The sequence below is a fragment of the Crotalus tigris genome, unplaced genomic scaffold (genome assembly GCF_016545835.1).
Source record: "Crotalus tigris isolate CLP2741 ecotype Arizona unplaced genomic scaffold, ASM1654583v1 scf7180000017551.9496454, whole genome shotgun sequence".
Classification (NCBI taxonomy): domain Eukaryota; kingdom Metazoa; phylum Chordata; class Lepidosauria; order Squamata; family Viperidae; genus Crotalus; species Crotalus tigris.
In genome coordinates, this window is record NW_024096469.1 from 6,872,072 (window position 1) to 6,887,482 (window position 15,411).

At 40.8% G+C, this 15,411-nt stretch overlaps 1 protein-coding gene across 3 annotated transcripts in view; it reads right to left on the reverse strand.

The window, feature by feature from the left end:
* Nucleotides 1-12,405, reverse strand: part of TBC1D16 (TBC1 domain family member 16) — a 75,558-nt gene extending 63,153 nt beyond the window's left edge. For 2 of the 3 annotated variants that reach the window (XM_039345796.1, XM_039345772.1), the window contains exon 1: nucleotides 12,345-12,405. The gene's annotated coding sequence lies outside the window, so the exon portion shown is untranslated. Of the gene's footprint in view, nucleotides 1-4,856; nucleotides 4,993-7,813; nucleotides 7,949-8,367; nucleotides 8,567-12,344 lie in introns of those variants that run through there. The other variant, XM_039345780.1, reaches the window with a different exon arrangement.
* Between the last annotated feature and the right edge of the window lie 3,006 nt (nucleotides 12,406-15,411).

A 15,411-nucleotide genomic window follows, 5' to 3' on the forward strand; every position in this document is an offset into this window, starting at 1 on the left:
AAATATAATGAAATAAAGAAGTAAACATATAGAAAGATTGGGCCTTCCTAGAAGTAACCCAATACGATTTCTGCAGATGTTTTTCTAGATTCTTTTTTTAAGAGGTCAACCAGCATGTAAATTCAAACTTTCAAGAAAAAGACCTCATCAAAGGTACCTGAACAAGCTTCACAAATCATGAGATATGATGGGTTATTTTCTTCACTAACAACTAACTATGCATTGCACAAATTTGTCCTGACATCTTGTTTCTGTTGATTCCATGAACGCCACAGCACACCTAAAGCAAGTTTAAGTTACTCTTAGCTGCTCCTAAAGTACTCCTTCCCTCTTACCACAAGGAGCATCCAAAAGTACAGGGGGTTCTTACAATCACAAGTAAGCCCAAAATTTCCATTGCTAAGCCAGGCAGTTGTTAAGAAAGTTGCACCTCATTTTATGACCCTTTTTGCCAGTTGTTAAGCAAATCACTGCAATTGTGAATTGTGTGTTTGTTTAGTGAATTTGGCTTCTCCCACTGACTTTGCTTGTCAAAAGCCGGTTGGGAAGGTTACAAATAGTGATCATATGATCCGAGAGGCTGCAACCGCTTTGGTAAATACATGCCACGCTGATTGCCAAGTGCCCAAATTTTGATCACATGGTGATGTGATTGCTGCAACAGTTTTAAGTGTGGAAGCCAGTCATAAGTCACTTTTTTAATGCTGTTGTAACTTCGAACAGTCACTAAATGAATGTTTGTAAGTCGAGGACTGCCCATAGTCTTAAAATGTGTAAAATCTGTGATGTTTTGCCACGTTATACCAGAGGCAAGGTCAGATGACCATGAACAGAAACAACAGAGGCAGAATATGGATCAAGTTACCATAATTTTTAAATTAATACAGTTTCTCTGCCAGCTCAAGGACGGTGACTTTGTATCCTAGCAGCTTAATAGTGGCTTTGCAGACTGTCTGAAAGTCTTTTCAAAGTAATAAAAGCAAAAAAAAAAAAAAATTCCTCTCCAGACGGGATAAACAAACCTTAAAATGGCAAAAGGAAACTGGAGAATATCAACAAACTCAGGTTTCTCATATAGATTTAAATAAATGGCATCTGGGCAATCAGAAAAAGATATTGGATAATTGGAGGTTAAATGTTCCTCTAGTGTAATGTTTCTCAATCTTGACAAATTTAAGATCTGTGAACTTCAACTCTCAAAACTGTGGGAGTTGAAGTTCACAGATGTTAAAGTTGCTAGGGTTGAGAAACACTGTTTTGGTGCATGATTCTTGTAAAGCAAATCCTACAAATTATTAGGAATAGAATAAAAGCAAAACAACTTGCAATACAATATAAATCCATGGTATGACCACACCTGGAGTACTGCTGCTTCACAGCAGTACCTACAAGAGATATTGCTCAATGGGTCTCTTACAACAAAGGACTTAACTGTAGTTGGGTATTTTACACTAGAACAAAGGAAGGTATGGAGAGCTATTACAATTTAAGTTGGATGCAAATAAAAAGCATTTGCTTTATACTGTACAGGCCAAAATATAGCCAAAAAAGAGTTTCTGAGGGGGGGAAAAAACCACCTTATCAAGCCAGCTTGGTAGAAAGCAGCCTACATTCATCACATATTTTTGCCTGAAATCTTGATCAGTAAAAACAGGAAAGTCTAATAAAATAAAGGATGTTAAACCTCTACGTACTTTATACATTCTTGAGCTATCTTGACTTTGAAGGAAAATGATAGTCCCTTGTTAAAAGGCAAAGGAGGGGTATTCCAGCAGAGGGTTCATGTTATCTGTATAGCTCATCTCAGAATTGATAAAGATGCTTAACATAAAAATATTACATACTTTAGATGTAAAAATGGCATTATCTTAATCTGTTCTTCGATTTTGGTCAAATATGAGACAGGAATGAGCAAGTAAACAAATTGTTTTTTAAAAAGGTTTAAAGGTAGAACAGAGGATCATGTCATTTGCAGTTCTCCAAATGAAAGAAAGTTGTTTTCCTCTTCACCATGCCCTGTTGGCACGGTGGTTAGAGTGCAGTATTGCAGGCTGACCCTGCCTACTGCCAGCAGTTCGATCCTGATGGGCTCAAGGTTCACACAGCCTTTCATCATTCCGAGGTCGGTAAAATGAACCAGATTGTTGAGGACAATATGCTGACATTGTAAATCACCTAGAGAGGGCTGTAAAGCACTATGAAGCGGTATATAAGTCTAAGTGCTATTGCTATTGCCATTGTGTATAGATAGTCCTCAACCACAACTGGTCTCAGAATTTTGATTATAAGACATTGTAGTCACTAAGCAGTTTACTATGTGATCTAACTTGATTTGATGACTGTTTTTACCGTGGTCATAAAGCAAATACTATAGTCATTAAGTCAATCACATGGTTATTAAGTGAACCTGCGGTCATTAAGCAAATCTGCTAAAAAAGAATAAAAAAGTTGCAAAACATAGTCACATGACTGCAACATGCTGCAACTGGCCATAAATGAGTCGGCTGCCAAACACCCAAAATACAATCATGTAACCACGGGGGGGGGGGGGAGGAGGAAGCAGTTGTAATTTTGAGGACGAATCATATCTTTTTTTTTATAAAATTAAGTTAGATCACATAGTGATCCGCTTAATGACTACAATGACTTATAACCAAAATTTTGTCATAACAGTCTTTATTTAATGGTCATTATGTAAAGACTACTTTGCAAAAAGTCTCTTCATAGACCTTCAAGTAAAAATACATCACTGACAGGACTATATCCTCATGTTCAACTATCTTTTTGCTATGAGCACAGCAGACATAAAACACAGAATATACACAGAACATACTTTAGCTTTAATAAGCTAGTTCTCGACTTACAAAAGTTCATTTAGTGACCGTTTGAAGTTACAACTGCACAGAAAAAATGACTTGTACGACTGTTGCAGCATCCCATCATCATGTGATCAAAGTTCAAATGCTTGGCAACTGACTTGTACTTACGATGACTGCGGTATCTTGGGGTCATGTGGTCACTTTTTGCAACCTTTTGACCAGCAAAGTCAATGGAGAAGTTATATTCACTTAACAATTGCATTACTAACAACTGCAATGAGTCACTTAACAACTGTGGCAAGCAAAGTCATAAAACAGGGCAACATTCACTTAATAAATGTCCGGCTTAGCAACAGAAATTTTGGGCTCAATTGTGGTCATAAATCAAGGACTACCTGTACATACAATAAATTTTATGGATGATTATCTACTACAACATGCAATATGTTTAGCTTGATTAAAAGCAAATAAAAAATACTTATTGCCTGAGACAATAATTTAGGATAAAATATTGATTTGACTGTATCATAACCATAGAAGACTGGCTATATTTGTCTCCAAGTCTCTGATTTCTGATATCTGGACTCTGGAAGTTTCCTTCAATATAGAGTAAAGAAGCAATACCTGACTCTCGATTTGGCCGTCTCTTCAGCATATTTACATGGCACATTTCTTCTTATGGCTCCTGGAAAGCTCATACAATAATGTGTGAACCGTTCAAGCCACAAGGCTCAGATGTGTTGCTTATTTACAAAGCAGGGCAGCAGCATTCCTATATTGGGGGGGGGGGCATATAACTCAACAGCAATGACAACATATTCTGTGCCTGAATCTCGTAGAACAGTGGTTCTCAACCTTTCTAAAGCCGCGACCCCATAATACAGTTCCCCATGTTGTGGTGACCCCCAACCACTTATACATCACCGGGTGCCATGGGCGTGGCCAAAGAAAAGGGGGGAAAATGGCAGACAGCCTTGTTTGGCGACCCCCATGAAATGGTCGTTCGACCCCAAATGGGGTCCCGACCCACAGGTTGAGAACCACTATCGTAGAAGAACACCTTACTTGAGGTATGATTAAAGCAGCCCCAATACTATGGAGTCTGGACAATAAGTGTGATTGTGTGCACCCTTATCAGAATCCATGGGGATTAAGTAAACATGGTTATAAGGTAGACAAAGTTTAAGGGACACTGAGGAAAACCAACTTCAAGTTTATAATCTAAATTACCTACTTCTCTCAATCTGGATTTGGAATTCATACCTTCCAAAATAGAAGCAGCTCATTCTGAACATTAATTTGCGTGGCACAAACTTCTCCCTTCCATACTCCTTCGATATATAAGGATAGCTGATTCAAAACGTTCCTGCTGCTAATTTAAAAAATATTATGCAGCCTTTAGTCAGACATTTTCTGCATAACTCTTGTCACCAAACAGCTCAACGGGATGGTATTTTTAATCCAGTCATTAGCTGTTTCATGGACCAAGCCCAAGACTGCTCAGCACGCAGCCCAAGATAAGTTAAGTCACCAGCTGATTTGATCCCATTCTCATTAAGTATTCAGTCAGCACAATCACTCCCCCCCCCTCAACCCAAGCCCTTCCTTCTAGAACAAAAGGCCACAGGGCAACATCCCATTGGCAGGTTTTCTGCCACAATCTTCACTTGCTCCAACTGCCCTGCTCCTTGGTGCAGTTAAGCCCTTTCTCCTTATCAGTGGGAACAATGGAGGGATGTCTTTTGATAATGGCATGGCTGAAAGCATGATTTCTGACTGACAGCTTGGCACCGCTGCAAGGACTCAGCCAGGGCAGGCAGAAACTAGTTCTTTACAGAAAAACACTGAAGATTTGCATAATTTGGTGAAAGGCACAAAAGATGCAGGGTTGGAGAAGTGGAAAAATTATACATATTCTTGAGAAAATACGCAAAACTCTTTCCTAGAACCATAATCTCAAATAAAGAAACAGCGGGAATAAAAAAAATGGGATGGCAGAAGGGTAAAAGGGATAAAACATTAGACAGCGACTCTTACCAAATTTTAATGCATGATCTGATTTTGCATGTTTCTTGAACAACTCTGTTTTTTAGAAGTATAGGCCACCTTATCTCCAGGAAAGAGAATGCAACACTTCTCCATTTTTCTTCACAGGTTTATGAGTTAAACTGGGCTGAGAGACAAATCAGAGGTTTAGCTATATCATTAGAGTTTTCAACAGGAACTGCTGTGGTAGATTAGAGGTTTTAGGAATATATTCCAAGGAAGGAAGCCATGACTGAGTTTAACTATCTGAGAACTGTATGGGGATAATGCTCAGCAATAAACATCAAGCAAGCAACAAATCCCTGGGAAGTATATGAGATTTTTGAGTTCCAAGTTCACTTTATATCATTTGTTTGGTTTAAGCTTCACAAGCTTGATGAACTTAGGTCAATGGGCTTTATTAAGAAACTGTTCAAATTGCAACAATTTAAACACCAACCACTAGCATTTTAGCACTTCCATAGTAAAAACAAAAGCCTTAAACAGGACTACTATCTACAATCTTTGTTTAAAATGTACCTTTTCAAAAGAAGCCTTAAAGCAGAGGTGTCAAACTGCCGGCCTATGGGCCGGACGTGTCATGCGGAAGCAGGCCCACTCCATTGCCGGCAATGACAAAACAGTCCCAATATGCCATGCGACATCACGTGACATCGCGAGTTTGACATGTCTGCCTTAAGGGCTTCTTGCAGCTGCCATTTAAGCCAGAGGTCCGCAACATTTTAGGCACCAGGGACTGGTTCCATGGAAAGAGGTTTTTCCATGGACTGGAAGGGGCATGATTTTGTGTGCTGCCTGCATCTCACAGATGGGGCTTTGATTGTGCGGCCTGGTTGCTGGCATGCCGCGGCCCGGTACTGGTCCATGGACCGGGGGTTGGGGACCCCTGATTTAAGCCATAAAATCCATATACAGGTAGTCCTCAACTTACAACAGTTCATTCAGGGACCATTTGAAATTACAACGGCACTGAAAAAAGGAGTTATGACCATTTTTCACACTTATGACTGTTGCAACATCCCCAGGGTCACATGATCAAAATTCAGATGCTTGGCATCTGACTCATATTTATGACAGTCACAGGGACCAAGGATGCCCATGACATTGAAACTCTGAAACAAATAGCTAGTATGATATAGTGGCTAAGGTGCTATGAGTTCTCTCTTAGGCATGAAAGCCATCTGGCTGACTTTGGGCCATAGGGTCCCTTCCTGAACTTACAGCTAACCTTAGCTTAACTCAGGTCTGATTTTCTCTCCCAATCCTTGGCCTCAATGACATTAATCTCTACTTACAGGTTGACTGTGGATTGACAATGTGGTCTGTGCCTTTTTTAAAGTTCTAATGGACAAATCCACTGATCTCATGCCTCCTTAAAACAGGTAGTGATACTGTAGGTGGCTACGTAAACCACCCTTAGACCTAACAGCTATTGACAACTACCAATAGTCTCCAAACTTCCCTTTATGGGGAAGGTTGTTGGGAAGGTAGTCTATAAATGGAGAGAACCCAGATCAGCTAGACTCATTTCAATAAAAGTTTCAAGTCAGACCTTAATAGTGTCACAGCCTTGGTCATGCTTGTCAATGACCTGCAATGGAGCTAGAATGGTGATGGTGCATCCATCCTTGTGCACCTTGATCTCTCAGCGACTTTTCTATCAATCGCTGTTCTCTGTTCTCAGCAGCTTTTCTATCAATCACTATCAACTACAATATCCTTCTGAGTCGGTGTTGTGAGTTAGGAAGTGGGGGAACCTTTTTACAGTAGTTCTCTTCCTTTCTCCAGGGCCAGTTCCAATCAGTGTTGATTGGGAGGAGATCTACCCCTAGGCCCCTCCTACCATGTTTCCCCCAAAATAAGACCTGGTCTTTATTTTTTGCCTCCAAAAGAGGCACCAGGTCTTATATTCAGGGAGGGGTGTCTTTTCCACTCACCTTACGACGGCGGCACCAACAGCCCCAACCAGCCAGCTCACTTCTTCTGCAACTGAAGGAGCAGCTTCATTCTGCAACTGAGAATGAAGCTCGGGCATCCATTTCACCATCAGCGGCCCTTCTGGAAGGCCTGTGCAGCTGAGAACTGAGCTACAGATTGAATCCATAGCTTGGTTCTCGGCTGCATAGCTCGGTTCTCAGCTGCACAGGCCTTCCAGAAAGGCCTTTGACTGCGAAATGCAGGCCCAAGCTCCATTCTCAGCTGCAGAATGAAGCTGCTCCTTTGGCCACAGAAGAAGTGGGCCGGTGAGGCAAATATCAACCTATGGGAGGCCTGGCTGCACCCCCGCCCTAGCTTGATTTTTAGGTGTGTGCCTTGCCCCAAAACTAGGGCTTATGTTTGGGGTAGGGCTTATATTAGGCCCACCCCCAAAAATCAAGCTAGGACTTGTTTTTGATATAGGTCTTACTTTCGGGGAAACACGGTATGTAGGGTGCTGCAAGTTTCTACTCTCTCACTCCTCCTTTTCAACATCTACTTGAAGCCACTGAGATCTTCCCTGGTTTGGCTTTGGTATTATCAGTATGCTGATAATATCCAATTGTATCTTTCGACCCTGGGGTCAGCCTAGTGAAGATCTCAATAAGTACCTGGAGACTGTGTGGGTTTGGATGGGGAAAAACTATCTCTAAGTCAATCCTGGACTTCCTGAACTTGCATCTTCTACTCAAAGAGCAGGTATCAGCTGTGGCTATAACAACCTTTGCATAAACTCTAACTAGTGTGTCTGTTATAGCATTTCCTAGATTACAGAGCCTTCTTCCAACATCATCATCATCGTCATCATTCATGCCTAGTCATCTAAAGGCTTGACTACCGCAATGCTTCCTTTGAAGATTACCCAGAATCTTCAATTAGTCCAGAACACAGCAGCAACAGCAGTGATACACCTAATAAGCTATGTGGCTGCCATTTTGTTTCTGGATATGACTCAAGATGTTGGTTGTTACCTGTAAAGTTCTAAATAGCATGAGGCCTTGTTATTTGATCAGCCTGGCTGATTTGATCCTATAGGGTTGGTGCACTCCAAGTTCCTTCAGTTAAACAATGTCATCTATCAGGATTCTGGAAGCATTTTCTGTTCTCTGGAAATAGTGGAGAAAAGAACAACAAAGATGGAAACTAAAACATATGAGAAGTAATTGCAAGAATTGGGTATGGCTAGTCTAGTGAAAAGAAGGACTAGGGGTGTCATGATAATGTTCCAATATTTGAGGAACTGCCACAAAGAAGAGGGGATCAACCTATTTTCCAAAGCACCAGAACACAAGAAACAATGGATGGAAACTAATCAAAGAGAGAAGAAACCTAGAACTAAGCAAACATTTCATAACTGTGAGAACAATTAACCAGTGGAACGGCTTGCCTTCAGAGGTTCTGGGTGCTCAATCACTGGAAGTTTTTAAGAAGAGACTGGACAGCCACTTGTCTGGAAAGATATAGGGTTTCCTGCTTGAGCAGTTGGACTAAAAGACCTCCAAGATCCTTCCAACTCCGTTATTACCTTTTCTGAAGCAGTCTTTCTTGTAAGTCAGTTTAGTCTCTCTGGTGTTCAATAAGCCTTCATGGCTTTAGCACATCTTCTTCATGGTCCTTCAGATATTCTTCCAATGCCTTTTTGTTTCCTTCAGCTGGCTGGTGCACTTGCAACATTCCACTCCCACTTATTTTCCTTGATAATTAGAGTCTGTCAACATCTCTGCCTGGAAAGCCATAATTTGTTGTCATTATTTTTCTGGTCTTCCTATTCAAGACTTTTAGTTCTGCTCGAGTCCAGTTCACTATTTTAGCTGTGTATCTAATGACTGGAATTTCCCAGGTGTTAGATAAGATAAGGTAAGGTAAGGTAAGGTAAGGTAAGGTAAGGTAAGGTAAGGTAAGATAAGATAAGATAAGATAAGATAACCTTTATTGTCATTTTTATACTGTGGGCACAATGGCACACATCAAAAATGAAATTTAGTTGCCCGCTCTCAAAGTGAAACACATACATGACACACACCTAAACATTGCCTTGATAGCATTTCCTCCATTGAGTTGGGACTTTAAAAGCTTCTTCACTCTCATGATGTATTATCTTCTAACCTTCTTGACTTCAGTGTGCTTGATATTGCCAGCTTGAAGGATGCCCAGGTATTTGTAGTAACCGTCTTCATCCAGACTCTTCATGTTATTTTCAAAGACCATCATGATTTTTTCACTTTTCACTACTGTATTTTTCCTCTACTGATGGCAAGGTTGGCACATTTATCCAGTCCAAACACCATTGCAATGAATTGTCTGTATATATGGACAAAGTTGAGCAGCAGTTCTAATTCAGATGGTGTTTCTCCAGGCAACCTTGTCTGTGTTATTAACCCCTACCCATTAAGGCAGTATCTCTGGCTGGATGCAAACTGAGACAGGCTGTTTTAATTTGAAGCTCATGCAATAATCAGCACTACACCCTTAACTGACGCTCAATTCCTGTAAGTGTTATCCTGAAGCCAAGTTTCAAGAGAGGCATATAGTCCCATGCTCCAGACTTGCTTTCTCTGCAAATACTCTTATCAACATGCAGCCACAATTTGCCTGATTTTGCACATTTCCTTACTGGAAGGCATTTTTTAAAATTATTGCCTAAACCACAATTATGCTGCAGTTTGCCTTTTCTTTCCTAATACACAAACCACAGTGATTTGATCCAGCAATTTCAAACATTCCCTTCAAGTCTAACTTGTCACACTTGTTTTAAAAATCTTTCGGTTCCAGGTCTTCCTTCTTTTTCTGTAACTTTTAGAGAGAATACCACCTACTGTCTCAAAGCACTTGGTTAACAACTTTATTTCCTGATCCCTCAGTAGCTGCATAGGAATCAGGAGAGGGGAGAGAGTGATGTCATTATGCAAATGACACAACTGATGTAATTTGCACCACACACATCAAATGACTGACACAAATTACACGATTTGTGTCATTTGTGCTAGGACATCAAGGTGCATGTTAGCTCATTACGGTTTCACGGCATACCAATTTGTTCACATACGGCACTAAGCCACAACACCGCTTCCTTGGTTTGTGCATATGTAAATTCAATGTATTAAATTGGACTGTATTATAGATTTTTATTAAAACTCACCAAATGTTAAAATAAGTAAAGCCTCTACTCTGGAATTCCATGGTGCTCACCATCTAACTATAGGTAGGCCTCGATGTACAACAGTTCATTTAATGATCATTCAAAGTTACAACGGCACTGAAAAAAGTGACTTATAGCTGTTTTTCACTTATGACTGTTGCAGCGTTCCCATGGTCACATGATCAAAATTCAGATGCTTGGGAACCATATTTATGACGACTGCAGTGTGCCTGGTTCACGTGATCACCTTTTGCAGCCTTTTGACAAGCAAAGTAATGGGGAAGCCAGATTCACTTAACAACCATGTTACTAATTTAACTACAATAATTCACTTAACAACTGTAGCAAGAGAGGTCGTAAAATAGGGCAAAGCTCACTTAACAAGTGTCTCACTTAGCAACATACATTTTGGGCTCAATTGTGATCATGTTGAGGACCATCTGTAATGGCTTCAGCTCTAAACCTGCTCAAGATTGGCCAGATACTGCTATCTGAGACATTGTTAAAATAGTAAAAACACTGCCCCATATAGAACCTAGTCAATTTGTTCTCGTCTAGTCCCACCACTGAAACTCTCTCTGACCCGCTACATTAATATGCTTTGCATGCAATTTGCTAAAGTAATAGCTTCTTCAAGAGCTATTATTTTATGCAGACAGACTGATTCCAAGTGCCATGTTCCTCCTGATATGTACTAAATCTATTCCCTTGGGAGATTCCTTTTTCTAAAGGAATTGCCTTTGAAGAGAAAATGCACATGGTGAAAATACCATTTCCCCCCATCAGACACACATCACTGGAACAAGAAGAAAGCAATCTGAAACAATGCAATGAAATGCTTCGGTTATTTTTCCATTTAAACAGAATAGTTTAGGGGTATGAAGAAACTATGTGGAATAATTGAAAGGGGAAAAAAATGAGACAAAAAACCAGCAAGAGATTACCTGCTTATTGCGCTTGCATTTTATTATATTCTGAAACTAAGGATGAACTGCATTTTGGCAGGAATTCAAAGCACAGATCATATATGATATGTGATCCATACTTTATGGCCAACACTGAGCCAATATGAATTATTCATTGGTTTTGAGTGGGGGAGATAGAGGAAGAGAAAGATGCAATCTCTTTCATAGCTGGCAGCATCACTGTAAATTAAGAAGTGAACAGAGCATACTGCTCCTTAACAACTTGATCCTATGCAGAGTTAAGCATGCAAGGCATTGACACGCCCAATACCTCACAAGATTAATAGGCTGCTAGTTGTACTTCCAGATTCATTATTTTTATCAGGGTTTTCCACTTCCCTTACTGAGTCAATAATTAAAGATTTTTAAAAAGTAGAACATGAAACACAGAGATCATCTATTGTTAAAAAGTCTGTTCGCCTCAAACCATATGTCTTTTTTACAGATTCATATCTGCTATAATATATCCTACCAAACAATTGGGAATAGTTGCATTTTCACCATTATATTCTGGGGGTAGGGAGTGGGGTAAGGGAAGGTTGCAGGCAAAAAAATCCTTTAGCTTTTCTTTAATCAAATGGCTTGACATTGTGATTTTCCTGATAAACTAGGATTTTTTTATTCATCAACTAAGGAAATTTTTCAGTAAGAATGCAGCTCAGGGTGCTAACCTGGAAAAATGTAGCATGCACCAGATACCTTCACTCTTTCCTTTTGCTGACTACAATAGTTAGGCATCTTCAAAATGCCTTTCAAAAGAGGGCCAAGAAGCAAAGAACATATGTTTAAGTGAAGGGAAGTACTGAATGGAAAGTATCTATCATCATTCAGACAGATACAATACGATGGTATTTCCCCCCTCCCTCCGGGTGAAATGTTAGTCAAGATCAGTAAAAGACCGCACGTTTGAAAGACTTGAGTGAGACAACAGACTTCCTTGAGTTAATCTTTAATCTCTTCTGTACACCACTACCTTTGCCTCGCTCCTTGGTGCAGTAATTCCCCCACTGCGCTCGCATAATCCTAAATAGTGACCCACATCCTATCACTCTACACTCATCTAGAGTGCAAGACCCCTTCACAGCGCTGCCTCGTATTACCTGAGCAGGTGAACTTCACCAGGATGCCCTGCCCCACAACCCTTCCCCGAGGCAACCTATAGGGCCTCGTCTCCTCCCGCGCAGCAGCACGTTCCCCGCAATCCACGCCAAGAAACCCTCTCAGGGCCTCAGCGAAGACCCCACCCCAAGATCCACCCTGCTCTCCCAATGCCAGAACTTCCCTCCTCGGCTTTCCCAGCAAAGATTGAGATACCCTGACCCCCCCCCCAATCCCCCACCCTGGGAGCAGCCTCGCCCACCCACACCCAGCCCGATGCCCAGGGGGACAGGTTCTCACCCAGAGGCCACCGCCGCCGCCGCCGCCGCCGCCGCCGCCTCCTAGATCAGCGCCGCGCGAGAGGATTTGCAGGGAAAGTAGGCGCGGCCAAACGTGATCACACCCAACTCGATCTGCTTAACCCTGCCTTTATTATACTCTTGCCGGATCCGCTCAGGATTTGAAGGCGGAGCAAGCGGGAACGTGAATGAGACGTGAGCCATTCTTACTATTCCCTTCACAAGGTGCTTTTGCTGGGCAACGCAAGCTCTTGTTCTGCTCGGCTGTTCCCCAGCCTTTTGCGGAGAGAACGGGTGGTTACCAAAATTGCGCTGCCTTACACTGGAGTCTTTTTTCATTCCCAGCACTGACCCAATAGGCATCTTAAACTATTACATTAAAAGGTGATCTGAAAAGTGGGTTCAGAAGTGCTAACAAAAGGCCTTTCTTAATTATATGACATTACATTATTAATTATAATTAATATATCTACATTAGAGATGTTAATATTAAAGATATTAACTATATTACATTATTCATTATATTACATTAGAGATATTCACATTATGAGATTTCATTTTAGTTCATAGCATTTAAGAACTTACCCAAAATGTCTGCAAATCTGCTTTATGAATTGAAATAAACAAGAATTGCTAGTTTTCTCTTTCTATCAACAGCATACAAAAATATTTCAAATATTGTCCAGTGCCAATTCATATTCCAAATATTCCATATTTGTTTTGCTAAAACAAATAACATGCACATTTGGAATTAGTGTAGCTGCATTGCTCATAATTATCCCTATTTTGGATATGGGAAGATAGGGGTTTACCTAATACTGAACTGGCTGTCTTCAACAGAGGCATTCATGCAACATTCTAAGCTTGGCTAATAATAATATAACTTTGCAGGGGTTTTTTTTTGTAAGGATAACTTTTGTGAATCACTCTATTTGGTTAGTCTGTGATTGTATATTATATGAACCCAAAACATGAATTTAGTAGTTAAATTTGTGAACATGGCATTGAATCAGATCTAGACATCCATCCATCCAGCTCAGTCTGCTTGCTTTAACTTAACTGTTTAAGAAGTCTCTCAAAAGTAATAGAGTGGTCTGTCAAAAGATATTAGACTGCAATTCTTCACATATTATGCTGCCAGTAAACTCCACAATGGCAATATTCACTTAGTCCACATCAATGTGCATTCTTCCAATCCTTGGGCTGGCAGCAAAGTACCCAGGCCTTACTTGCAATGCCGATGTCACAGCCTATTCACAAGTGAGGCTGACAAATGAAGGAATCTTAATGGTTTTTATTAATTCCCCCCACCTACCTATCATTACCTGCCACCTAAACACTAATTGCTGTTTTTAACACATGTTGGGGTGGTCTTGGCAGCTGTGTGTGGGCACTTGAGATAAAAGCTTTGGCTACATTTCAAACAGCTCAAGTGACAGGCATGGATGAACTTCAAGTTGCAAAATGACACTACCCCTTCTTCCAAACAATAGAAAGTTCAGCTATGCAAAACTCTTGTTGGCAGAAGAACGAATAACATGTAATGCAAATATCTGGCAGAACCTGGCTTTTTTCCATTTAAATTGATCTTCTGTATAAGACAGGATTGACAGTGTTGTCAAAAAACTAAAATCCTGTACCCAGGTGTAACACTCTTTTAAAAGAATGCTAATTCAAGAATATAAGGAGCTTGCATAATGCCTGATGGATGCTTTTTGAAACATCCTACATCCAGGATGCTTTTAGATACGTAGAGTTTCTCCTGCAACCCAGGCCAAAATGACTATGGAAGCAGTATCCAGTGACCAGAGCAAAGTGGGTATGCACACATCTGTTTCAAAGGGCCAGTGAAAGCTCATCAACCAGAAGTTGTAGATTATCTGGCAAGACTTGTTTTGGAGAGACAGAAACACCATTAAATGGCGTTGAAATGGAACTTCTTAAGATGAATCAAATGTTTCTCTGTGGTGGCAATTTGGAGGCAACTTCATGAAACATGAAGATATCTGGAAGTTGAGTCATGGCAACTGGACTCCCTTTCTTCTTAGTTCAAAATGTTTCGCTTATTTGAATAGCTTCTTCAGTCTGAGCGAGCTGGTTAGGGGGACTCCATATATGTCCTCCAGGGAAGTTTCATTTCTCACCATTCTGGATAGGCTCCTTAGGTGAATAGGCAGAGTCTTTGGAATGTAATGTTCCAACTCCTAAATCCTTTACCTAGGTGGGTCATTAAGGGTGGCCTTCTTGGTAAACCTGTGGTCTTAATCTTCCTGGGGCCTGATGTAAGAGCAGCATAAAAAAATGGGGGACAGGGTGTGTCTGAAGCTTCCACCTTTACTGAGGGAAGGATTTTCTACTTTGGCATAAATGGATTCCTTCACTGCTTTCTCAAGGCATCTATCTTCCCTGTCCACCATGTGAACATTATTGTCTTCAAAAGAATGTCTTTTTCTTTTAAATGAAGGTATATTGATGATTCTGGTCCTGTGGTATTGATTGTCCTGTGCTGTGCCATCCTGATGTAAAAGCTCTTTGGTTTCTCCAATATAGAACTCTGAATATGCCTCATTGCACTGGAGTGCATACACATTACTCTTACATTTTGATGCCTGATCTTTAGGATGGACTAGCCTCTGTCTCAGAGTGTTGTGCGTTTGAAGAACACAGGTATGTGGCGTTTTCCAATTATGTTTTAGCTTCTCTGATATACTAGCCATGTAAAGAATGCCCAGGTTCTTCTGTTGACTCTTAGTCTCAACTCTGTCATTTTGTTGGATCCGGATGCTGATTTAATAAAGACCCAATCTAGATATCCAGAGGCCCTAAGAGCTGTCCTCAGATGCCTGTTTTCCTTCTTTTGGAGGTGGGGATTTTTCTGCCCTATGAGGTAGTGTCCTGATGACTCCTAGCTTGGGTTGAAGTGGATAGTGGGAGTAAAACAGCAGGTATTGGTCTCTCTCTCTGTGTGTGTGTGTGTGTGTGTGTCTGTAGATCTCTATTTCTAGATTGCCACAGGTCCCAATCAGAACTTCAGTCTAGGGATGCGAGCCTGTTGTCCTTGGTGTCTT